Source organism: Salminus brasiliensis, chromosome 12, assembly GCF_030463535.1.
Source record: "Salminus brasiliensis chromosome 12, fSalBra1.hap2, whole genome shotgun sequence".
Taxonomy (NCBI): domain Eukaryota; kingdom Metazoa; phylum Chordata; class Actinopteri; order Characiformes; family Bryconidae; genus Salminus; species Salminus brasiliensis.
Window position 1 is genome coordinate 22,317,585 of NC_132889.1, and position 25,551 is coordinate 22,343,135.

The 25,551-nt window shown below is 42.6% G+C and overlaps 1 protein-coding gene across 13 annotated transcripts in view; it reads right to left on the bottom strand.

Annotated features, from left to right (window-relative positions):
* Positions 1-25,551, bottom strand: part of nfixb (nuclear factor I/Xb) — a 153,694-nt gene that overhangs the window by 81,765 nt on the left and 46,378 nt on the right. The gene's annotated exons all lie outside the window — the stretch shown is intronic.

Sequence of the window (25,551 nt, forward strand, 5' to 3'; positions counted from 1 at the left end):
TCTTCCCCCAAGTTGAGCTAAGGTTCAAATGTGTCCTCAGAACCAGATGACTGTCAATATGCGCTCAATATAAAACAGTTAAAAGCAATGCAAACGGTTAGTCAAACCCAAAGTCTGTTCAGAGCAAAGCAAATAGAATAAACGATAGTTCTAAAAGTAAATAACACCCCAGTAAATATAGCCCTCTGGTATGTATTCTGTTCTTTTACTTTGCTCCCGGGATTGCAAAGCACAGCCATGTTGATGGGAATGCTATCCTCCCCCCCCACACACACACAGTGTAGGATCCCACCTGGGACACTTGGAGGAAACATGTCAAATTAAAGTCAGAAAATATTCACTGGCTTTTCATGAACACCGAGACCCAAAGCCACAGGAAAGCTGATGGGAATCCTACTGACACACACTTGGAAAGACCAGTCAAGAGTATTTGGCCTCAAGGAGTGTATGGGACAGAGTGTGTGTTTGTGTGTGTGTGTGCGGTTGCTGGCTTAAGACTGCTGGGCTTAAAAGTGGGCATGACAGTGGCTGTATTTGTCTGAATGGCAAAGACAATCTGGTCTTGTGACTGTATATATACATATATGTATGTGTGTGTGTGTATGTGTGTTTGTGTGTGTGCTTGCAGGTGGGGAATGGCTTTAAAAACAGGTCAGCCTGAGGTCAGGCCCTCTTCTCACTCTTAGCCATGCACATCTGGAGCTGAACTGCTATTATTATACGCGACTATCTCCCTCTCGCCTCGTTCTCTCAATTCCCTGCTTTTTTGCAACCCTCTCTCAGCCCTCCCTCACCCCCCCCTCCCTTCAATCCATCCAGTCTTTTTTCCTCTTTGATATAAAAACATTCCTCATCTCCAGTACTGCTCTAGAGAAACCTGCTGCTTACTGTCAGTGCCCTAAATTGATAGCAAATGTGCGGACAGATCTCTTTCTCCTTCTTTCTCTTCCTCTCTCTCTCTTTCTCCCTCTCTCTCTCTTCTCTCTGGCATTAGGGTTCGAGAATACGTGGAACATTTTCTTGGCTCCGCTGCACTCTGTTTTTATGTTTCGGAAGGTGTTTTCTTTTAAATTTAAGCCCCATGTGTTTTTGCAGAATTCATAGGGAAAAAAAAACGCTGATCCGCAGTCTTAGAGTCTCCTTTGGTGTAAGTATGAGTCATACACTTTCTTTATTTGAAATAAAAGCAAAGTATCCATCCATAAACACACACACACACACACACTCACTCACACATATTGTATAGGGGACCCGTTCCAAACCTGGTTATCCTCAGCTGCCTGTGTCCATAAATCACAACCCATTTTCCATATTATGGGCCATCACGACTTGCCTTAGCACCTCCTGTGCCAAGCTATACACTGAATTCCTTTAGGCTCAATATAGAATCCTTCATCATCTTCTAAAGAGGAGGAGCATTTCGGGGTGGACGGATAAGTTTTCGTCTCTTAACCGATCTAAATATACTGAATGAAATGAAATCCTCGCTTGAGACGATGACACAGGCTGAAGATCTGACACTGTCAAGCTGGGTAGTAACAACATATGGCAGTTTTTCACAGTGGACGGTCTAATGGATCATCCAGAACTTCATTAAATGCCCATATTAGTCTCTATTTAAATGGGTCATGGCACCAAACCTGGTGCATAAGCTGACGCTTTCAGCGCAGTCTTCATGTGGGTTGAGAGTGGGTTCCCGCTAGCCCTGAGGCTCCACGTTGGAGCGCTGGTCCTGCGAGGCTGGTGGACCGGGCCTGTGTGTTTGTATTGGCCGCCGCGCAGCATTCCACATGTCTTTGTGAGCTCTACAGCTCTGACCTCAAGAGACCCACCGAGGCGGCAGCAGAGCAGATGGGCCTGAGTCGCCCGTCTCTGATTGGTCTGGAGATGTGCAAGGTACTGCCTATTGGTTGGGAGACTTTTTTTGGGGAGCAGGGTGGACTGTTTCTGATTGGCGCATGCAGCTGTCAAGGTCTGGCCATCATTATAGATGTTTTTTGTTTTTTTTGGCTATGCCAACTTTGTGTTTAAAATGATTTTCAAATCAGATGTAGCAGAAATGCAGAACTCTGTGTGTTTACACAGAGAAAAAAGCCTTCGGCATGTCACAGTATGAAATGCCGCACAGAGATTGGATATATGATGCATGCTTGAGGCCTGCCTCTGGTTACATACAGATTTGCATATTTTTTTACTGCATGAACCCAAATCCAAAGATCCAAACTGCAAGGGCTGGTTCATTTGCATTCTACCCAGTTGCATTTTAACCCTTAGAAGTTGTCTCTATCAGCAACTAAACCAAATACAGAGTATAATTTTAAATTAACCATTTCTTACTGATAGCTCATAAATACAAAATTCTAGCGAAATTCTGCAAAAGTAGAAATGGAGATTAGCATACACTAAGCATGGACATTAAAGTCAAGGTAGTACTGGGCTTTCAACTGTTCCTTTTTTCTGGGGCAGAATGAGTGAATGAGATACAGTGGGGAAAAAAAGTATTTAGTCAGTCACCAATTGTGCAAGTTCTCCCACTTAAAAAAATTAGAGAGGCCTGTAATTGACATCATAGGTAGACTCAACTATGAGAGACAAAATGAGAAAACAAAAATTCTGAAAATCACATTGTCTGATTTTTAAAGATTTATTTGCAAATAATGGTGGAAAATAAGTATTTGGTCAACTACAAACAAGCAGGATTTCTGGCTGTCACAGACCTGTAACTTCTTCTTTAAGAGGCTTCTCTGTCCTCCACTCATTACCTGTATTAATAGCACCTGTTTGAACTTGTTAACAGTATAAAAGACACCTGCCCACAACCTCAAACAGTCACACTCCAAACTCCACTATGGTGAAGACCAAAGAGCTGTCGAAGGACACCAGAAACAATATTGTAGACCTGCACCAGGCTGGGAAGACTGAATCTGCAATAGACAAGCAGCTTGGTGTGAAGAAATCTACTGTGGGAGCAATAATCAGAAAATGGGAGACCTACAAGACCACTGCTAATCTCCCTCGATCAGGGGCTCCACGCAAGATCTCAGCCCGTGGGGTCAAAATGATCACAAGAACGGTAAGCAAAAATCCCAGAACCACACGGGGGGCCTAGTGAATGACCTGCAGAAAGCTGGGACCAACGTTACAATGTAACCAGAGGCAACGTTACCGTCAGTAACACACTACACCGCCAGGGACTCAGATCTTGCAGTGCCAGACGTGTTCCCCTGCTTAAGCCAGTACATATCCGGGCACGTCTGAAAAAGCATTGGGATGTTCCGGAAGAGTATTGGGAGAATGTCTTATGGTCAGATGAAACTAAAGTAGAACTGTTTGGTACAAACACAACTCTTTGTGTTTGGAGGAGAGTGAATGCTGAGTTGCATCCAAAGAACACCATACCAACTGTGAAGCATGGGGGTGGCTCTTTGGGGCTGTTTCTCTGCAAAGGGACTAGGACGACTGGTCCGTGTACGTGAAAGAATGAATGGGGCCATGTATTGTGAGATTTTGAGTGCAAACCTCCTTCCATCAGCAAGGACATTAAAGATGAAACATGGCTGGGTCTTTCAGCATGACAATGATCCCAAGCACACTGCCAGGGCAACAAAGGAGTGGCTTCGTAAGATCCGTGTTGCCTGCCGACAGCCCCAAAACATCACTGCTCTAGAGGAGATCTGCATGGAGGAATGGGCCAACATACCAGCAACGGTGTGCGCCAACCTTGTGAAGGCTTAAAGAAAACGTTTGACCTCAGTCATTGCCAACAAAGGATATATAACAAAGTATTGAGATGAACTTTTGTTATTGACCAAATACTTATTTTCCACCATTATTTGCAAATAAATTCTTTAAAAATCAGACAAAGTGATTTTCTGATTATTTTTTTTCTCATTTTGTTTCTCATAGTTAAGGTCTACCTATGTTGTCAATTACAGGCCTCTCTCATCTTTTTAAGTGGGAGAACTCGCACAATTGGTGACTGACTAAATACTTTTTCCCCCACTGTACATATTTAACAGAATGAAAACCAAGTATGTAATGCACAAATTTTGGAGGTAATTCTGAAATCAACACAGGGTCAAAATTATACATACAGGGTGAAAAATGTACATACACCCTCTACAACCCCAAGAACACTGTGCCAACTGTTAATTAAAGGTGGCTGTGCAATCGGTAAACCAGGCTCACATGAAGATTTTGGAATAGCTCTCCCAAAGTCCCAAGTTCCCCAACTATGTGGATTGTGCTTTAAAGTGAGGTCTGTATCAGAAAAGCATGTTTATTTGAACTGTACCAGTTCTGCCAAGAAAAGTGCACAAATATATAACCAGAATTCTGTCAGAAGCTTGTTAATGGTTCCCAAAATCATCTGGTCAGGGTACAACTTGCTAAGGATCAGTATATGCTGTGTGTACAATTCTGACCAAATTCTTGACTGCATGCTGTCACTCATTCTACTCCAGCAAAACATCAAAAGCCCAGTGTGTGTAAACTTCCAACCATAACTGTAACTATTAATATGTTTATATATTTAAAAAAGATTCAATCAAATCTCCGGTGTCAGTTATTACAGCTACTAAGCATTAAAGAAACGGTAGCCAATGGCAGGAGAGTATTACAACATGTGGTTGCTGGTCAAACGTATTTTCTCAGTAATTTAGAGTATTTGATGGATGGGCTTATGTATTTAAAGTTTCAATAACAGATCAGATTTAATCTCTGGGACTTTCCAAAGGACTTGACCGGCCATGATCGCAATTAGCAATCAGGAAGCATAGAGCTCATTACAGACGTAAGAAAAACTCCAGGCTTAAAAAAAAAGAAATAAAGAAAAGAAAATAAAACAGGAATTTAGAAACACAATGTACTGCATGAATGGTGGGCCGGTTCATTTGCTGAGTCACACACGGGGGATCCATCAAAAATTCAATTAGGGGCTAACAAAGTTAGCTACAGTAAGCACGGCCTCATGCTAGCAGTTCTGAGATGGAGAAAGTGCCGCGAGGGACTCCTAGGCTGCGTCCGAGTTGCTGAATAAAGCGCCCATAGCTGTCTGCGTTCTCTGATTTTGCCTAATCTGGTAGCCTTATGGAGCCACATGCTGGTCACCTTTGCTAATTTATGATGTATCTCAAGGCAAACAGAGGCAAACTCAGGCAATCAGGTTGCAAAGTAACATTTGTTCATCTACTGATGTAGATGCAGCCCTTCTGCAAAACATTCGGCCCAAGTGCGCAGCTCTACGACAGGCGGATCCAGCCCCTAAATTCGTTTCTCCACCACTAGCCACCACCAACAGCTCTGAATACTGACGGGTCTCCGTTAAGCTCTGCCAATGTGCAGAACACATCTGAGTCAATACCCCATTTGTTTATGAGTTTATCTACATCATCCAAAGTACACAGTGATATAATTTTGGCAACTCGGAAAAGCATATTGCGTAGTCTCAGGATGAAAAACCAGTTCCAGTACAGCTTTAAAAGATGTTTAGCTTTTCATGTATATTCAGTCTTCTGAGGACAAATGCAAAAGACATGGTAAAGTCAGTGTGGGGAGGCAGAGGCAAGGCTGAAAAACTAAAAAAAAGAAAAGGATGTAAATGCCGAACCGTGCAGAAGCAAAGCGACTCTGAAATGTATAACAGATGTGATCAGAAGAGAGAATGAGAAAGCGAGGGAGAGATACAAAGAGAGATCAAGCAGAGATTCTTTATACAGTTAGTCATGAAATCCTCCAAAAGCCCCCATCAATCAAACCCGCCCTGCCCGTGGCTCATCTTTTCTGACCCTGAGCTCACCTATGTGAGGACACACCCCATACTTCAAACTCATATACACACACACACACACACAGACGCAGGAAAAGGGGGATCTTTACCTTGATCCACCCAACCTGAGAGGGGAAAAAGAAAGGGGGAGGTGCTCTATGAGAAAGCTACAGAACTTTCAGTCAGAGAACAGTAAGGGCCCAAGGGCTGCGCGCACCAAACTGGATTTACCTGCCCCGTGTCCTTAGCTGAACCAACCTGCTCTGAATCAGGTGACACCCTATCTCTCTTGCTCGCTCTTTGTCTCTCTTTCACTCTCTCTCTCTCTCTCTCTCTCTGTCTCAAACGGCCGCTGTTTAGCTTTTCTGTCATTTGCCTACCGTCTTCATTTCTACCACCAATCAGTGCAGGAGAACAATACACCCACTGTTGAACTGTTCAAAAAAAAAAAAAAAAAAAAAGAAAAAGAAAATTCAAGGGGGAAGGTGGGCTCAAAAGACTTGGGGGATGAAAAAGCAGGGTTAAGTAGCTCTACATGTTTTTTTTTGTTGTTTTTTTTTGTGCAGACAAAAAGCCTTTTCATATATCTCTCATCTTAAGCTGTGATTAGATTGCCTAGACTGCAATCAGATTTTATTTGATATGATAATATTAGAAGCTTACTTAATACAATATTGTTAGCCGTTATTAACTGTAACTGACTCTAAATCCAAACAGAACTCTTTCAGTACATTTTGTACATCCAAGGCAACTCAGTGTTTCAATGGAAAATATGGAGGGAATTAAATTATTGATAACAGACATCTTATGTCACGTAACAACATCAATCCAAAGGGGGATGGGAAAGGCGGGGCACTATCCCTCCGACTGCGGCCTGTGTCTCATCCTCCTGCCTCCTCACACCTATTCTTCTCCTCTTCTCCACCTCTCCACTTCGTTCTCTACCGTCCCAGCGCAGACTGGGATGAGTCTCAGTGGTGAATTCCGGCGTTTAATAAACACAATCCAAAAGTCGTAAATCACGTAAGCTGAGGTCGGGCCTCTGTTTTTTATTTTTTATTTTTTGCTTTCCCCCCATGCAGGACTCTTCAGCTGCAGACACCGGCGGTGTCTTTATTTATGTATGGCACGACAGAAGCTTAAGCCTGAGTATACAATTCAGTAGGGCAGCGGGTCATACGGGCACATCATCGCTGGAAAGCAAACATAATAAGTGCTGGCAGGCCGTCGCCGGCGCGGAACAATACGCCCGCCGCTCTCATATTTCTCACTCCGAGACAGAATCGTCTGCCCTTTCGCCAGAACACTTCAGACGGGGGTGTGTGTGAGTGTGTATTTGTGTGTATGTGTAACAGCAAGGCTGTTTCCCCGAACTTAAAATAACAAATATCCTCCCATGTCAGCAGCCTGATGGAGGGGTAGGACTGAAAAAGGACGAAGGAGAAAGTGAGAGAGGGAGAGAGAGATGTCCCCAAGCACTAAGGCACAGATAGACATAGAAAGCAAGAGGGGGCAGAACCAAGAAAGAGTGAAAGTGGCTATAAAACAGCAATAATGAGAGGCTTCAGTGCCACCCACTGACCACATCAAGGCTGTAGTAATGACAGGGCTGCAGACATGCTCGGTGGAGAGAGAGAGCGTGTTGCTGGTGTGAGTGTTTGAGAGCAGTTACTGAGTGGGTACACATGTTAGCACATGTGTCACTGTGCTTCAGTGTAGGCATGTGTACGACTGTGTATACAAGAGTGTGTGTCTGTATATGTGCGTATCCTTTTGCAATTAACGAATGCTGCTTCTGGAACACCAGGGCAGTACAACAACTGTCATACCCACTGTGCATCCACTTTGACCATTACAGTGCCTCAGCTAGGTAAAATACATACATTTAGCATTATGCAATCCACAAAGTATAGGGGAGTATGTGTGAGTGTGAGAGCGAGAGTTAGTAGTTAGAGGGAAACTGGGACAGTATTACTAAAACAGGCTAAAACAGGGCTTTGCATCACCATATACAGTGTGTTCCTAATTGCCATTTGCAATACTGATATTATAGAAGCATTAAATATTCAAATGAGCATCTAACGATTCATAATGTTTTTCTAACACCTTAAATGGCCAATGGCCCACTGGTAGGCCAAAGGTTTATTACACTTTTCTATTACCAAAGATTACTTACATTTGAATCATGTTACGGAAGGAAGGTGAATGTAGTGTTATGAGTCTTATTGGTGTAGTGTGAAGTGCTGGTCCAACCAGGGAATAAAACACTAGTCCGCCATGTGGAAGGTGGTGGTGTTAACAAACGACTGCAAGGGCTGGGTGGCACCAAATATGTGAATTTGACAGATTCTGGTGGCTTTACGGTATATCACAGCATTCCTATTATTCTGGGTTTTTCTGCTCCACAGCTCAATGCCAGGAGGCTTTATACCCCTCTAGCCTATGCCTGACATTAGGCATGGTGCCAATAGGTTCATGTTTATCTTCTCCAGAGTCCTATTCTATTAAAAAGAGTTCTCTTTCGGTAGCTAATTGCATTTATTGGAAGGGGTTCCCGCAAACATTTGAACATACCGTATATGTGCTCACAGAGGGAGTTTTTACATAAAGCTCCTCTTGCATTCGTCAGGGATGTGGCTGAAAGTGTCTCACTGACCGGGTGGGTGATAATATCGCCTCTACTGAGTTAGCATACAGTAGCGGTGGGTTAAACTTCTACTCCATAATTTTGAGTTAGCAAGAGTAGAAAACTGGTTTACTTTAAAACAGGCGGACACGAAAAAACTGACTGGGGGTCTGTTTGGAGTGAGCAACACATCAGTACTAAACATGGTGTCTGTAAAGCATCTTAATTATGCAGAATTACACTATTGTTGTTATTGCATAACTGTATTACAGCATGTATGAAACGCAGAACATAGCACGCATTTTAAAAGGTATACAGAATGAACCGGCGCTAAACTAGCGCTAATGGCTGCTAAAGTAACAAAGACTGCTAATATGGTTAATACTGCCAACAGACAATGACTAGGGCCATCCTACCCACCCAGAGAGAGCGAGGCTAGTTATACTCTCTGTGGCTCCCAGCCATGGATGGTTGTGATCTCACTGGATATAGAACCTTTAATCTCCAGATGATGGAGCCAACACTTGCAACAACTGCACCATTCAGGAACCCTAAATATATTAGGTCAGTATTGATATCAGCTGATGCTCAACATCAATATTAGTATTAAAAAGGAAAGTTGGAGTTCTGATCTGGAATTTTTACACAATACAGCATTCTGTCTGCACTCTGCAGCCCTAATGTGAACGTACGCAAATGCTGCAGGTGCAACACTAGTCTGTGTGTATGTGTGTGTGTGTGTACGTGTTCTACTCTGTCCCTAGCGTGTTTTTGTGGAACCAGGACAACAAACAGCATGTTAAGAGAGTGTGTGTATGTGTGTGTTCGCATGTGTGTGTGTGCGTGTTTGTGTGTGAGCAGCTTACAGAGGACACAGACTGGGCCCATGAGCAGATGTCCTCCTCTGAAATGTCACAGACGCCACAGCCGCATTCACTACAGCTGGCCTCTAAACGTGTGCTTGTATGCATGTGTGTGTGTGTGTGTGTGTGTGTGTGTGAGAGAGAGAGAGAGAGAGAGAGAGAGAGAGAGAGAAAGAGAGACAGAGAAACAGAGGGACTTTAAGGGCATCAGACTAGGGCCCGGGCGGTCAAGCCATGCCAGAAAAGCAAATTCCACGCCAAGCACCCCAACCTAAGCAAAAGCCTCTGTGTGTGTGTGTGTGTGTGTGTGTGTGTGTGTGTATGGCTCTGTGGCTTTGTCCCACTGTGATAAACTGTGTGTGCAGGACTTGAGTGTTTACTAAGCAAACCAGAAAAGCAGAGAGAGAGAGAGCAAGAGTGAGAGAGAGAGAGAGAGAGAGAGAGAGAGAGACAGAGAGAGAGAGAGAGAGAGACAGAGAGAGAGAATGCTGCATGGCCTCAAAGACTGAAAGGACGAGAGCAATCCTGCTCTTTTTCACAAACACCTTGTGAAAGAAAAAGCAACCACAAAGACCCTCTGTGTTAAAGAGAAATTCAACTGGAGGTCTAGCCAGGACAGCTCCTCTGAGACGAAGGAGAGAGAGAGAGAGAGAGAGAGAGAGAAAGAGGGAGAGAGAGGAGGGGAATGATCTAAAGTTGGGAAACATCTACAGTGACTCAACGTGGGGGAAAAAGTGTGCAATAAGTCTTGCATCAGGCTATCAAACATTACAAAATAGAACTAAAAGGAGACAGAGAGAGAGAGAGCGAGAGAAAGGGAAAAAGCGAGAGAGAGGGAGAGAGAGAGCTGATAGTGGGCTTTGCTCCAGTTACCTTTTTGGTCAGATTTGCCTACTTGCAAATAATGAGGAAATTAGAGGCTCAACATATCTTAAGCTTGCCCATGAAAGCGCTGAGGACCTTGTTCTTTATTTTGTTTGGCACTGGTGCGAGCACTAACAGTAAAGGTTGCTGCCATAAAATATGAAACCTGTCCTACCACAACAGTGAAGTAAAGGCAAAATAATGATGTCACTTGTTCTAAGAACGACTTCGGAGGCTCAGCGGAGCGACTCGGCGCAGCTATAGAGATATCACATATTCCTCTGTGAGTCCTGAGGGTAAAAAAAATAGTCGAATATGTCAAATTACACTGGCAATGGGTTTGTGCGACATAATGGAGTCGTGCTGCTCGTAACGTAGTGGAAACATATTCGCTCAGCAGCTGTACAGTTTAGTCAGTGGCGCCAAGCGGCTAAAAACAAGAAAAGACTTGGTCTCATGATAGTATGCAAGAATTGGCATTTCCTGCTCTTGCTCCCTACAGTCGGGAGGTGGTTCAGCGGGCTAATGCGTTACCACTATGGGCCGAGAGTCACGAGTTTGAATCCCGAGCCCCTGCTTTGCCATCAGCGGTCAGAGTCTGAGAGAGCACAATTGCCCGTGCTCTCCCCGGGTTGGTAGATGGCGCTCTCTCCTATCATCACTCTTAAGCGATGTTGGCTGGCACAAGAGACCCCGGGGTCACCCTGGGGGTTGAGCAGGGGACCCAACGCTTTCCTCCAAGCCTGCCAGCAGTTCTAAATGAGGCGGTGGCTGGCTTTGCATTTATCAATATCATACAAAGCCTGTGCCTGTGCCTAGTGTCAGGAGTTGGGTGGGTTAACCCGCAGTAGTAAAAATATATAAAAAAATATATACATAAAAAGAATAACACACTTGCATGCATTTCTGGACAAATCGAGAGAGACAGAACAGTCACCGAAAGAGAAAGAAGCATGTGGACTGTCGCAGTAGATTTTACCTGAATATAACTTGCAATTATAGAGGTGTGTTGACACGATGGTGGTAGAAAGAGAGCATATAGTGTGATGCTCACATTTTGGAGCCAAGGTGATTGCTTTCAAGACACACAGCACTGACAAATTTACTAAAAGAGCCTATTTATGTTTTTTACACGTTTTTTACAAATGTAATAAGAAAATGAATAAACACTAAATTGTATCAAAACTACTTGTATCCTACTGAACTCATTACCCAACATGTTCTCATATCTAACATCCTACATGCTGTCATTAAGCCCTTTTTGAGGAAGACATGTACACCTACACAGTCATGCAATATTCTAATCAGTCAATCATATGGCAGCAGGGCAATGCTTAACATCATGCAAAAACGGGCCAGCAGCACCAGGTAATGTTCACGTCAACCATCAGAATGGGGAAAAACTGTTATTTCATTTTGAGCATGTTGGTTCCAGATGGGCTAGTTTAGGTATTTCAGCATAACAGTCTTCAGTTCACTCAGAATAAAAGAAAAAGAAAACACATGCAGTGAAAAGCAGTTCTATGGATGGACACATCTTATTGATGAGAGAGGTCAAAAGAGGCAGCAGTGGGCACAGGCTCATCTAAACTGCACAGGTGAAGACCTAAATATGTAGCCTTTCTGCTTAAACACACACAGACAGCAGGAACCGAATTTGGCACCTATATCATGAATCTATGGACCCAATCAGTCAACACTGGAATGCCTCCCTCAATTGGGGTTTTGCTGCTGACCATATGTATCCCTTCATGACCACACTTTACAATTTTTAATCTTCACACGGATGATGGTCTATTGAACACGACAGTGAGTTCTCCAGTGGCCTTCCAAGTCACTTCCAAGACAGATTTGGGATATAGTCGAAGCGTAGAACTGGGGATTTGCAGCATGAAAGTGTTTCTGAAAGATATACAGGAATTGCCGAATGCAATTATGTCAACAAGGAATCTTTCCAAGATATTGTGGAATCCATGCCACAAAGAACTATGTTGGGAGCAATGGGATGCTCTATCCAATATTAGTACAGTATTTCTAATAGAGTGCTGGGTAAGTGCATGTCACACACAATCAGTATCCACCAACGCCAGATCTTTTTCTATTAATGGTTGTCTGACTGACCTGAAACATTAACACTGGCTTATCTCACAGATCTCCAGTCTGTATGAGCTGAGCACCTCTGCTAAATCTCATATCCAAACTTGTACAGCTTGTATGTCACACATCAGTGTGGGACAGAAGACCCTGGATTCCCTTATTGATCCATGCTTTCTGATGCTGAAACTTCTTTGGGAGCTTTTCTCCTCACCTCCTGCCACATTGATCATGATAGGTCGAGGTCTAAATGCCCGTAAAGCTGCTTTGGGAGCTCTGTTGTAAAAAAGCACTGTAGAAATCAAATATACCTTATGCACCAAAGTGGGGGAAGATTTGTAGAAGCTTTAGTAATTTGTTCAGACTGTAGCTGTGGTATAATGTAGACCATCGAGTGTCATACATGAGCCCTGGCTATAAAGGGATATGGTGGTGTTTGCTTAGCTGGGAGCTCCATCTTGCTTGAAAGTTGAGACTGACATGCTTGGCTACATTTCAGTGTAATTGGACATGGCCAAATAATTTAGTGACAGTTGAATATCAACTTCCAGCATATGCAAATGGCGTAACCATAACCCCACCTTTTAAGGCTTTTCTGATAGATAAGCCTTTAGGGATCTACAGAATACCTCGTCGGTGATTCATTTTCTATCTGCTTCCTCCTTTCGTCAGTTGGCTCAGATCCGTAGTCTCGCCAAAACTACATTCTCTGTAAGCGTGGTATATATATATATATATATATATATATACATCTATACGTTCCTATATGATATGGGTAATCACTCACTAAAGTTTTTAGCTGCAAGCGACATGCATGGTCACATTCAAAGTTGCGTCTGGGTGCGGGTTTGCTCAAATATGTGTGCAGCAGGATGGAAATCTTCTTTTGCAGATAGCTTAATATACAGCCTTGGGGAAGCTCTCAAGTATCTTAAAAAGCACATTTTCAGATGTTCTCGGCAAATCAACACCCACACAAATGACAGTCAAATACAGGACCCAAGGAGTAATAAATTCAACTTCTGCAAATAATGCAAGCACAATAAAAGTAACCGAGGCCCGGGTAGGTGGTGGCAGAGTCGGTTCTAAGGCCTCATCTGAGCCAAAACCGCAGATAAAAATCTAACCACAAAACAGGCCAGCTCTGTGTGATAGAGAGAGAAAAGGAGAAAGACAGAGAAAGCACCTCCATGCTTTATTCCCCCTACGAGCCTCTATTTTATGTTCGCCTCTTCGGGTCCGTAGATATAAACACAGCCACTCGGATTACGGCCTAAATCTTCAGCAAGGACTGAACAACAGCAGGAACTCCCTCTCTGTGCTCAGGTTAACTCAGTTGAACGTCCTAACACTGAACAGACGCCGCTTGGAGAACGAACCTCCTCAGGTCCTGTATACACTGCATACATATGTCCTTTTCTGGAGTATGTTACACAGAGCAGCGAGGCCATAAGAAAGCCCTGCTGTTGTGGCTCTTTTGGTATAATGACAGAAGGCACTGCTCTACAAGACATTTTGGGCTGTATTTGTAAATTTTCCCTTATAAGTAATATTTTTAATGTTGCTATACATTCAGTTTGCATTACGTACTTATTTAATATGTAGCTCATAGTTACATTTGGTTCAGAGCACTTTAACTGACCTAACTGAACTTCATAACTACTTTTTGTGTCACCTTTTGCAGCAACAACAGCAACCAAGTGCTTCTTGGAGACTGGAAGTTAGTCTGGCAAATCGCTGTGGAAGATCTTTGGAAACTTCAGGGCTTTTGAGCATAAACTCTCAGTTTGCTGTCCTGCCACGGCATCACGGCAGCATCTCAAGATGTTAACTATGCCACTCCAAAACTTTCATTTTGCTTCTTAGAGCCATTCAAGACTTGTTCTTGCACTTTTGTTGGATCGCTGTCTTGCTTTCCAACAAAAACGAAAGCTTCTGCGAAAGTACTACCAAGAGATTCTAACACTACATCATCTTTACCTTGACCAATCACCAACTTCCACCTGTCTTTAAAGACCTCCACTAACATGCCTATTTTGCTGCTTTCAGACTGACAGACAGATGCTGACGTTTCGTCTTTCAAATGGACATTATCTATTCAGCTTTGGACATTTTTTTGTCAAGTTTAAAGTTTTCTTTTTGCTTGACTCTGGAGTCCTCTGGTAGAACTGTACAGACCTGACCTTCTCCCGCAGGACTTTCTTGTAGACAGCAGAATTCATGGTTCTGTCTATTACTCCCTGGGTCCTGAAGCATCAGGGCATTCCTACAGCATCATACTTAGCACCACCATGTTTGATGATCTTATTGTGGAATGCTGTTTTAGCCAAATGGTAGATGTAACAGGACCTCTGTCTTCTAAAAAACATTCCAAAAAGGCTTGGGGGTCATCAGGAAGGTGTGAGACACACACAGGGTCACACTGGCGGTATAATTTCTATTTCAATAAGTGAAATGACTGTTTCTTATTCTACTTTGTTTGGAGATCTTAAACAATAAAATGTGACAAATACGCACAAACAGAAGGAATCAGACTTTTTTTCACACCACTGTAATTAAACTAAGCGTAAGAAGCAGCTTTTCAGGGCGTGCCTGCGAAGGAGGAAATAACAAAGAATTACACAAAGAGCTGTCAGTGTGTGAATTCATCTCTTCCCTACCCTTGGTGCTTTGTTGTTGCTAGACGTTTACAGTGTTTGTTTGAACTTTCGCAGAACTTGCACATTAAGTGGCAGCAGATGGACAGGTTGAGTAGTGCTCAATCTGGCACCAGTGAAAAGAGCAAGTCAAACCCAGTGGCACCCACTGCCTGGACCCAGCGCTGCCTCACTCTGAGCAGTCAGTGACGGTCAGAAGAGCCCCTGGTGTAGGGCCCACGCTGGACTCCGGAGAATGCTGGAGCCCATCTGTGTGCGTGGGTGAGTGCGGGGAGTAAACAGACCCCCAGCATCAGGTGTGAAATGGGGTTCAGGTGCAGTGGAGTGTGTGTGAGTGTTTGCGAGCGTATTTGTGTATGTGTGCAATGTGTGTTGTGTATGGGAAAGAAAGGAGATGTGTGTGTGTGGGGGGTGGGGGGGGTCCTGTGGCGGTTTGGCTCACATATGCTACTTTGCAGATGCCGTTTGTTGTGGCCTAGTCTTGCGCTGTGGCACACATGTGCACAAACATATACGTGGACACACACACACTTAGATGAGCCTCAGCACACCATACTTTCTCATAGCTCCAGTCATCCCAGTCGCTGGGGATGTTGGGACTTTGAAGAGAAAAACAGATTGAGATTGAAAAAAAAATGAAAGGGAAAAAGTAGTCCTGTATTTATGAGGGAGGGTGAGCATGTTTAGCTGCTTGGCGCTCTCTGGGGGAAACCCTCAGAGGAACGAGGTCTATCGCCATGAGCTACAATTCATCTGCCGTTCCCTTCAAATCAAGCTGGGGAAAAAAAAAATCCTGAAAGGGACTCCTGTAAATCATTCAGCAAAAGACAAAACTGATATGTAAACCAGTATCAGCAGTTTATATTGTGCTTGATGACATACAGGACTTGTTGGCGAGCATTAAAAAGCATTATGGCTAAATTAGCTTCATCCGGTGTCTGTTTGCGATCATGGCAGCTAAGCTTCAAAAGTACACAGTAAAGTGTTGGATGAGTGTGAAATTATAGGGGTGTATGTACGTGTTGACAGCCACATAGTTGTAATGAGAGTGTTACAATCTCAAATGATGCCTGAGACAACAGGAGAGCTCGGGAGAGCTAGAGAGAGGGAGGGCTCTAATAGCATTAAAATATCTGGAAAATGGAAATTGTGTGTGGAAGTGAACCAGAAAGAAAAACAGGGAAGGAGAGAAGGTGTGTGTGTGTGTGATTTCTGAGTCTCACTAAGCTTGATAGAGGGAAACACACGCTGTAATTAAAGCTACTGCATAAAATCAGACCAAAAAAGAGAGCAAGCATCCGCAATAAATCTACTCTAATCACTGCACCTGCCCCGGCCGACCAAACAACCTTGCCTTGGCTTGTGTGTGAGCGAGTGTGTGAGGGAGAGAGGCCGAGCCAGATTCACAGAGAGAGAGAGAGAGAGAGTAGGGTGTTTGTGTATGTGTGTGTGTGTGTGTGTGTGTGCATGTGTAGGTGTGAGACAGCGCAGCATGGCCAGCGGGTGGTGCCGGGTGGTGTAGAGGGAGAGAGTGGAGCTCAGGCCTGCTGGCAGAGAGAAGCTTCAGAGACCCAGCACACACACACACACACATACAAACAGCAGCAAGCAGCCACACAGATGTTCAACCACTGGAGACCCGCCACCCCACACAACCCTGGGGCTCCATATGAGCGTGTGCGTGTGTGTGTGACGGAGTGTGTGACAGAGACAAAAAGAGCAGATATGTAAATACAGAAATACACACACTAGCATTGCTCTGGGCTTAGTTTAATACAAGCGACACAGTTTTGAACACAGTCTGCCCCATTAGAAGATGTAAGCTATCTATTATTGATGCAACAATACGTATCAAATGTACCTCATTGTGTCGCAGCGTATCATACTGTATCACTGTCGCAGTGTATTAAATTCTGTATTGTTGAGTATTGTCAATTGTCTATTGTCTATTGTATGGTTGTATCATGACTAGTATATCAACCTGGGGCTAACATATTAGCTTGTGTGTAGGACATTAGATGTCTATCAGACTAGACTACAAACACAGCTTTTGTTTCAAGTACTGTACTTCTACAGTCACATTTGCTTCAGCCGGCCACACCAGCAGTGCTGTCTTATTGGAACGGTCAATATCACACTGTGAGGCCACACTTTGTACAGTTACAACGTGCCAGTCAGGAAAAGATATGTTCAAAATTGTAATGTTTGAAGAACGCCGCCCTAAATTTATGGACGTGTAGAAGCATCACTGTGAACACGTCTCCGAATACATAGCCTTTTCTCTGCATTTTGGCCTCCCAAACAAATTTTGCCCTGCTCACTCTCACTCTCCTACATGTGGAAATCCAGATCCCTATTATAGGGAACAGAATTCGACAAAGTCGCGAACGATTCCGGATACATGGTTATACTATTATGGGCATTTCATCTCTATTTAGTGTACATCCGTTCGTTATATGACAGGGCATGCGAAAAACGTGCAAAACGCAGTGTTTTTGAAACCGCAGACATCACAATGTGACCTCGCACAGGTTTGTTGCTGACTAAGGACTATATATACTTGGCTTGGCAAACGCAAAATAAGAACCCTATGGCAGACCCCTATTTTCTTTCTTTCACCCCCCCCCCCCCCCGTATACATTAAAAAATGTTTTTATCCATTGCTAGAAAATATGCTTTAGCTAAAAAAATTACATTTTATTTATGTCTGTTTAGCCTGTTACTCTGCTTCTTGAGGAGTTTACAGAATCTCACAGAAAATGTTAGTGTCCCCTGCTGGTCTGGCATGATCACATAATAAAAAAATAAAATAATAAAAAGAGAGAGACACTGCTAAAGTGTTACAGACAAAAATCTGTGTTTCCAAAAATATCTAGGGAGCTGTGAATAAATGTCAATGTTGCACCTGTGTTGCTTTGCTTTTCTGAGGGAAAATAAGTAATAATAGTGATGTTCCATAGCAAAGAAACAAATTTCACAACTGCACAATTTCCATTTATTTGCTATATTTCACACACACGCACAAAACACTTGTATGTTACATTTAGCAAACAGGAGAGGATGTGTGACTTATTTTGATTGGAGGAGATGAGTGTTGGCATTAAGCTGCATAATGCTGAATGGTCTAAAAATTTTAAATGTAAACATACATTTAAACTACACAAATCCACTGCAGCAGTTATTAAGACATATAGTAGAAATGACTACATTTATAAATAAATAAATTCTTTCAATTCTAAAAAACCTCACTGAGTAGTCAACTGCTTTAGAGAGGGTGAAATAGATTATTTTTTCCCCTCAAACATTTGTCATCAAAGTCTGGCCTACTAGGTCATGGCTGCTATAATGGGAGAGGTTAACAACCTCTTGTTTGTGTCTCTTTATTTTTCTTCCCTCTTCTCCTCTCTCTCTCTCTCTCTTTCTCTCTCTCTCTCTTTAGGTATCTCTCTCTCTCTCTCTCTCTCTCTCTCTCTCCGCAGATGCACTCTGCTCGAGTTGCTCAGCTGCTCGGAGACGTGGCAGCTTAATTTATTTATTCCATTCCCATTAATTAGAACGTTTGCGCTGACAAAACAGGCAAAAGGATGCATTAGCACCTAGTTTACACCCGAGTCCCCAAGCTACCACGACAAGCATGCTCTCATAAACACACACACACACATACACACACACATACACACACATACAGGAACTGTTACATCCCACATACTCAAAGGAGACACATGTAAGGTGCACTATTTTTAGCATGTAAGTTTTGTAGCAACATAACAAGTTGAAAATACGGTTATAACCACAGTACTGCTGTTAAATATATGCAAAAGGCTGTGATTTAGAGTACATTACTCCATCACTAAATATTCAATCAATCAATCAATCGATAATAAATTAACAAAATTTTGTTTTTTAAAATTTTATAAAATTATTAAAGATTACTTTCTAACTAAACTTCAAGGCAATTTAAAGAAACTTAAGAAAGGTTCAAATTAAATATACAATTATTACTTATTATTCAAGCCTCCGTTATAATACATTATTTACTAAGTTCAGCCCTTTATTATACTAATCCACTTTATTCAACCCTACATTATACTAAACTAACTACTTTATGTAATACTACATGAAATGACCTGCTTTGTTCAGTCCTACATTATACTAAATTATTACTTTATTCAATCTTGCATTATATTACATTACCTACTTTATTTAATTCTACACTACACTAAATTAACTATTTTATTCAAACCTACATTACACAAAATTAATTCTACTTTTTTCAATCCTACATTAATCTAAATGACCAAATTTCTTAAATCCTGCTTTATACAACATGAACTACTTTATTCAATTCTAAAGTATACTAAATAAACTACTTTATTCAATCCACAGTACACTATATTACCTAATTTATTCAATCCTGCATTATACTACATTCAATGTTCAAATCTAAAGTATACTAAATTAACTACTACAATGTATTCTACATTACACTCCATAAACTACTTTTTATAAGTCCTACATTCAATTAAATAACCTGCTTTATTCAAACCTACATTCTACTAAATAAACTACTTTATTCAATCATGCATTATACTTTTTTATTACATTATAATAATCCATTCACTATTTTATGCAAACCTAAATTATACTGCATGAACTACCTTATTCCGTCCTACATCAGACCACATACACTCCTTTATTCATTTCTACATTACACTGCATTCACTACTGTCTTCGTTCCTACATTATATCTTATCGTCACGCTGCAGGGATTGACTGCTGGTACTGTGCTTGGCGAACTGTTGCACGGATTTAGCCACATGAAGATCAAACATGGCTCTTGTAAGACATTAACCCTACTACGCCTTCTCACCTCAATAAAATACTGGCTCTGTAGAAACACCGCCAGTCTCTCTCTCCCTCTCTCTCTTTCTCTCTCTTTCTGTCTGTCTCTCTCTCACTCTCTCTCTGTGACGGAACAAAAGGCCGCCTCTGGGAGCTGCGGGAAGACCCCTGTAGAGAAGAAAGGCAGGGTGCTCCTGAGCCGAACTGAATGGGCTCTTTTCACGCGAGCCGAGTGCTGTTTACCCTAGCGCAATAATGCTCCTCATTTTCCAATCATTATTTCCCTCACTTGGACTGCCGCTATTAGCCTGTCCACCACATCAGTCCCACTGCCTGCCCCTGACTGACACACACACACACACACACACACACACACACACTCATACCCATGTGTGGAGATTAACGATACACTAATGTAAACACACACACTCGATCTGACAGCCAGTCCAGGACACATTCATACATCCAGGCACTGACACTAATAAGGTATAATTTGTGTGTGTGTGTGTGTGTGTGTGAGAGAGAGAGAGAGAGAGAAAGTGTATGTTTTCAGCCAGACTTGTCAGAGTGCCTGACTCTATCCTACTACACATTACAAAATGGAAAAAGGCCACGCTAAAACTTTCACTCTACTGGCACAAGAAGCGCGTGCTCCTCAGACGATCTGGAGGGAAAACTGCTTTGCTTTTGTAAAAAGGAGCGTTTAGTCTAAAAATAAATCGTCGTACGTGACCACATCTTATATATATAAGGCATTAATAGCCAGATAATAAATAATATATCTCGAGTTGTGCCTCAGCTCGCTCCCCACGCTCGCCTCACTACAGGCTACATGAGCCCAGACTCAGCGCTGCCAAAGCCTCCATTTTGATTTGGAACATGGACACCATCATGGGGGATCATCTGCTGCAGCCAACACATGAATTTCGAAAAAACCCACAGGTCTGTATGAGGAAAAAAAAAAAAAGCTCTGAATCGTAAGAGAACCTTCTCAGATGGAAAACGAAGAAACGGGATTTTTGGGCAGAAAAAAAAGCACTGGTGCGGAGGCTTGTTTTCTCCTCCCGTCTGCGCTTTCGAAAGAGGTGTCAAAAACGGCGAGGAGACTTTCTCTTTTTTGTTTTCTGCAAGAGAGACAGAAGAGGGGGAGAGGAACGTTCATCGAGAACGCAGAGGACAGGCAGGAGGAGAAGCAGGACTCAAAAAAAAAAAAAAAAAACATGCGTGAGGGAAAAGAAAGGAGGAGAAGGAGGGCCGTTGGCAGAGGGAGCAGGGGCGGTTTGAAAAGCTGGCATCCTCCATACAGGGCTGCCAGGCAGCCACACCAGCCTGAGTTCCCTCTGCAGACCGCCTTTTGTCTCCATCTTGGCATTTCACACTGTCTTTATTCTAGGCTTAGTCTGCTACTTCGTACTCTTGTTTCCCAAATACAATCATTATTAGTACTGCCGTTACCATCACTGACGTGGGATCGGCTTGGAGAACAGCTCTGCAGAGTCATATTCAGTCGGCTGCAAGGTGTCGGGGCTGAAACGGTAAAATGTTAGTGGTGGTGTTCTTATAAGGGCATTTCCCAAACTCTGCAGCCGCTTTCGCCGGTTCTGTTTCGTGGGAAAGCCGTCTAAATTAAAGAGCAGTGTTCTGCGCCGTACTGCTTCTTTGAATGGAGAGAGAGAGAGAGAGAAAGAGTGAGAGAGAGAAAGAGAGTGAGAGGCATGCAGAGAGCACCAGAATTTGGTGGAGCATCAGAGGAACCGCTTCTTTCTTCCCTCCTGCATATCTCTTCTCGTCCTAACATTTCTGTCCCATCTCGGACTCCTGACCTCTGAGTGTGTCCTCCCACAACTGGAACGGGACTACTGTTTTAATAGGTGATAATTGCTAACACTGCTAACTCTCTTTGTCTCTCTTCACACACATACACATACACACACACACATACATTATATATATTTACATATATAAAATTGTTAATGTAACCCACACACACACACACACACATATATATATATATATATATATATATATATATATATATATATATATATATATATATCGGCCTATTCACAATGTGAAGATACATAATATAAAAAAAAGGGAAACACGGCCACACCAACCTGAGTTATATCTTTATATATATATATATATATATATATATATATATATATATATATATATATATATATATATTTACATGTAGGTGTGTGGGTTACATTAAATTCTGGTGCTCTCTGCATGCCTCTCACTCTCTTTCTCTCTCTCACTTTTTCTCTTTCTCTCTCTCTCCATTCAAAGAAGCAGTACAGTGCAGAACACACACACACACACACACACACACACACATATATATATATATATATATATATATATATATCTTTTGCCACTATTTGAATCTGGCAGTTGTTCACCATATTGTTCCAAAAATTTTGAAAAATGATTTTGTTCACACTTCTGTTTTAGACAGAAAAAAAAAGGCTTCAAGTTCCGTATGTAAATCCCACTCTGCATGTTGTTTTTTAAAATCCCAACTGGCATGGAATAATCTATTTACCAGCAACTGTGAGCAGAGGTCGCTTTCTCTTTCGCTCGGCCTCTCCTTTCCTTTCTCTTTCACCCACAGACGCATACAAAGAGGAGCTGGGAAACCAGCTTTCTGAACAGAGTCCAAGAACCACCATTTGTGGTCGGAACGGCGAACCCCCCGTTTCATATGATGCAAACGTGCGGCCATCAACAAGCCACTCCGCACCGTTTACATCTCTGGAAGAACGAGTTCAATCAAATCTTCAGGGGTCACGTGACAGTTTAAAATATTACCATTCAGAAGACAGAGTGTCATTTATTTTACCCCTCAAACTCTGCAGACACAGCGGTGGGTCTCCTGACTGCGTTACTGAAGCAGAAGTTTCATGGTGGTGGATGAATAATTCATTGCAGAGGCTGGAGAATAAGTCTTAGGGGTAATAACTGAATAACAAAAGTGAATGTCGCGGTTACGCTGGGTCTGGTCCCAGGCCCAGGCCGGAGCACTCGAACAGTGGGGGAGCCGCCCGCTTTCCAAAATGCGCCGCTTTGGACTTGTTTACCAGCCAAGAAGGAGTGCAAGCACTTTCATCTAGCTCAAAGGCTCGACCTTATCTCTGTCATTGTTTCGCGCCGTGTCTGAGGGACAAAAACGCTCTTGGCCCGAAGTTTGTTGCTCGTAGACTTGGAAGAGCATGCGGCTGCGGCGGCTCCCGGCACTTCCGGCCTTGTAACTACATGAGCTGGAAGAATGAAAAAGGTACAAGCGTTACAGAACGCAGATGACCTATTTCTCAAACTCACACCATGCGAGGATGCTTGGGCGCTTTCTTTTTTTTTTTTTAGGCTCTCCCGCTTGTCTCCCTGTAGGATTGCAACACCTCTCTCGGCTGTCTTTAACACCTCTGAAGAGATGGTGAAATTGTTCCGAGATTATTCCGATTGCTGTGAAACATGGATTTCATGCATGACAGCACTCTAAAAGTGTCGTTTCTGCCATTGCTGTCTCCTTCTCTCTGGAGAAGAAAAAAAAACGCACAACACCTTTAGCGGTGCTCTTTACGTTGGACAAACTCTTTCAGACTCTCATTCCCTTTCTCTGCTTTCACTTTGTTTAGCCTGCAGTCTGTAGATTTGCCATCGGGCTGACCGTCACCCTGTCCAGTCTTTGAACTGGCTGTGACTCGATTAGGGATGCGAGAGGACACATGCTTCCAACATGACTATGCGAGAGTACGAGCTTTAGGAGGCTCAGCCCAAATATGACTAACGCTGGACACACCATCCATCACTCCAACACACACACACATAGTTGAGTTCAAGTTCCGAACGAAACCAAAACGAGGATTTTCCCCAGCAAGCGTGAGGGCTGCCATGTCTGACTACCATTCTGTTAATCTGATAGTGGGTTAGGGGGCTTCTGTCGATACAGTTCGAAACAGAATTGACCCTTCATGGCAATTTGTTTAATAGCAAATAAACAAATTTAGAGTGCAAATTATTCCCAAACTTCATGTTGAACCTTTGAAGCAAATACATGTCATCTAAAATGCTGGCCTTTTGGATTAGGAAACACATAATGCTAAATTGGACACAAAAGGTAATTCAACCAGAACTAATCTTTAGGGTCAGCGCATTAAGCCCCCCCCCCCCTTAAACACCATGGACAGACACATTTTTCATCTTACTTTCATATGAGTTCCTGCAGAATTCTTAATGGTTACCGAATAATAACAATATAATTTTACTATGATTAAGGGTTAACTCAGCGGAAGGAAAAGGAATTCTCTCGTATAGCGGGATACGTCCCTTCTGCTAAAAATAGAGACATCGCAGCCCGCGAGCTGCTGGTGCGATGATTGCTCGGACAGGTTAAAAGGCCTCCGATTAAGGGCCCGGGGCAGCAGGAGATAAGCCGAGAGGTGGCATGTTGTGAAACAGGAAAAGCGCGGCACAACGGAGCGGCTAACGGACACCCGCCACTGAAAGGAGCTCGGCATGGGGCGTGAAATCTCCTTTCTGCCCCGTGCCAAAGACACGCATTACGGCCAAACATCCACACAATGCAGGAAACAATTGGAAAATTCAGCCGCACGATGAAGGAGGGGAAGGCCCAAGGCCTGTGTAAAGGTGTGCTACGCTGAGGAAGAGCAGCATAAAACGCCACATAATTATAAGTCTAAGAATATAAAATATAAAAATTGAGGAGCAAAAATTACAAGATCAGAAGCATTCAAATTGCCTCTATAGAAATTGGGTCTATGTGAATATGTTTACACAAAATTAGCTAAGCTAAAAATAATAAATGATAAATTATTTCTACTACTGAAACGTGCCTGCTGTTTATTCCAATACTTATCCTTATCCTCCTGAATTTATTATTTTTAATATTACTAATTTTGCTAAATCCTAAATTCACAGAATGTGAGGATGTTAACCATAATATTACTAGCATTTTTCTTTATATAATTTTAATATTATTTGAATTTTTAAAGCAAATTAGTCACGATACTCAATAAGATGACTAAAACACTGATTAAGCAATTATTTAATCACATTCAATGAATATGACAAACAAAACAGCCTGTTGGTCTATGTGTTACTACGAACCATAGAGAGGGGTCTTAGTCTGTGTGTGTGTGTGTGTGTGTGTGTGTGTGTGTTAGTTACTGGGGTGGAAAAGCTGTGTATTTGTGTGTTTCGAGACTACGTGACAAGAGGCCTGTGTGTGTGCATGTGTGTGTCGCTGGGCTCAAGTGCAGACGGGCAGTTCTCCTCAAATAAGCTGGGAGAAGGCCAGCTGTCAATACACCACCAATACCACAGTACATGCTCAAATTAACACATACACACACACTTACACATACACTGTCCTGCAAACAGGAGATTAGGAGCTGTTATGTGGTACTACATTTTGGGAAGATGTGCAAACACACTCACAGTCATCAGCATATCCAGAATTAATTGGAAAAAAAAAAAGTAAGGAATTGCAGTGTTTTTTTTCAAGTTTAGGCACAAGCCCACTGGAATGATATTCGTCAAATGAATAAAGGTATTAAATTGAAAATCAACACAAAAATAACATAAATAACACAAAGACAAATACAGTCACATCTGATCTGAAACCATAAAACCAGCACTTCTTCCTATCAAGTGTGTTTATGCGAATGTGTGTTTGCTCAAGTAAATCTGTACCCGACTGTGTAATTATTTGCCACTAGAAGTGCCTCAGCACTTGTGGGCGTGTATTTATTTGCCTTTAAAAGTATGAATATGTGTGTACCGCCTGTGTGTGTGTATTGTCCCTGAGCATGT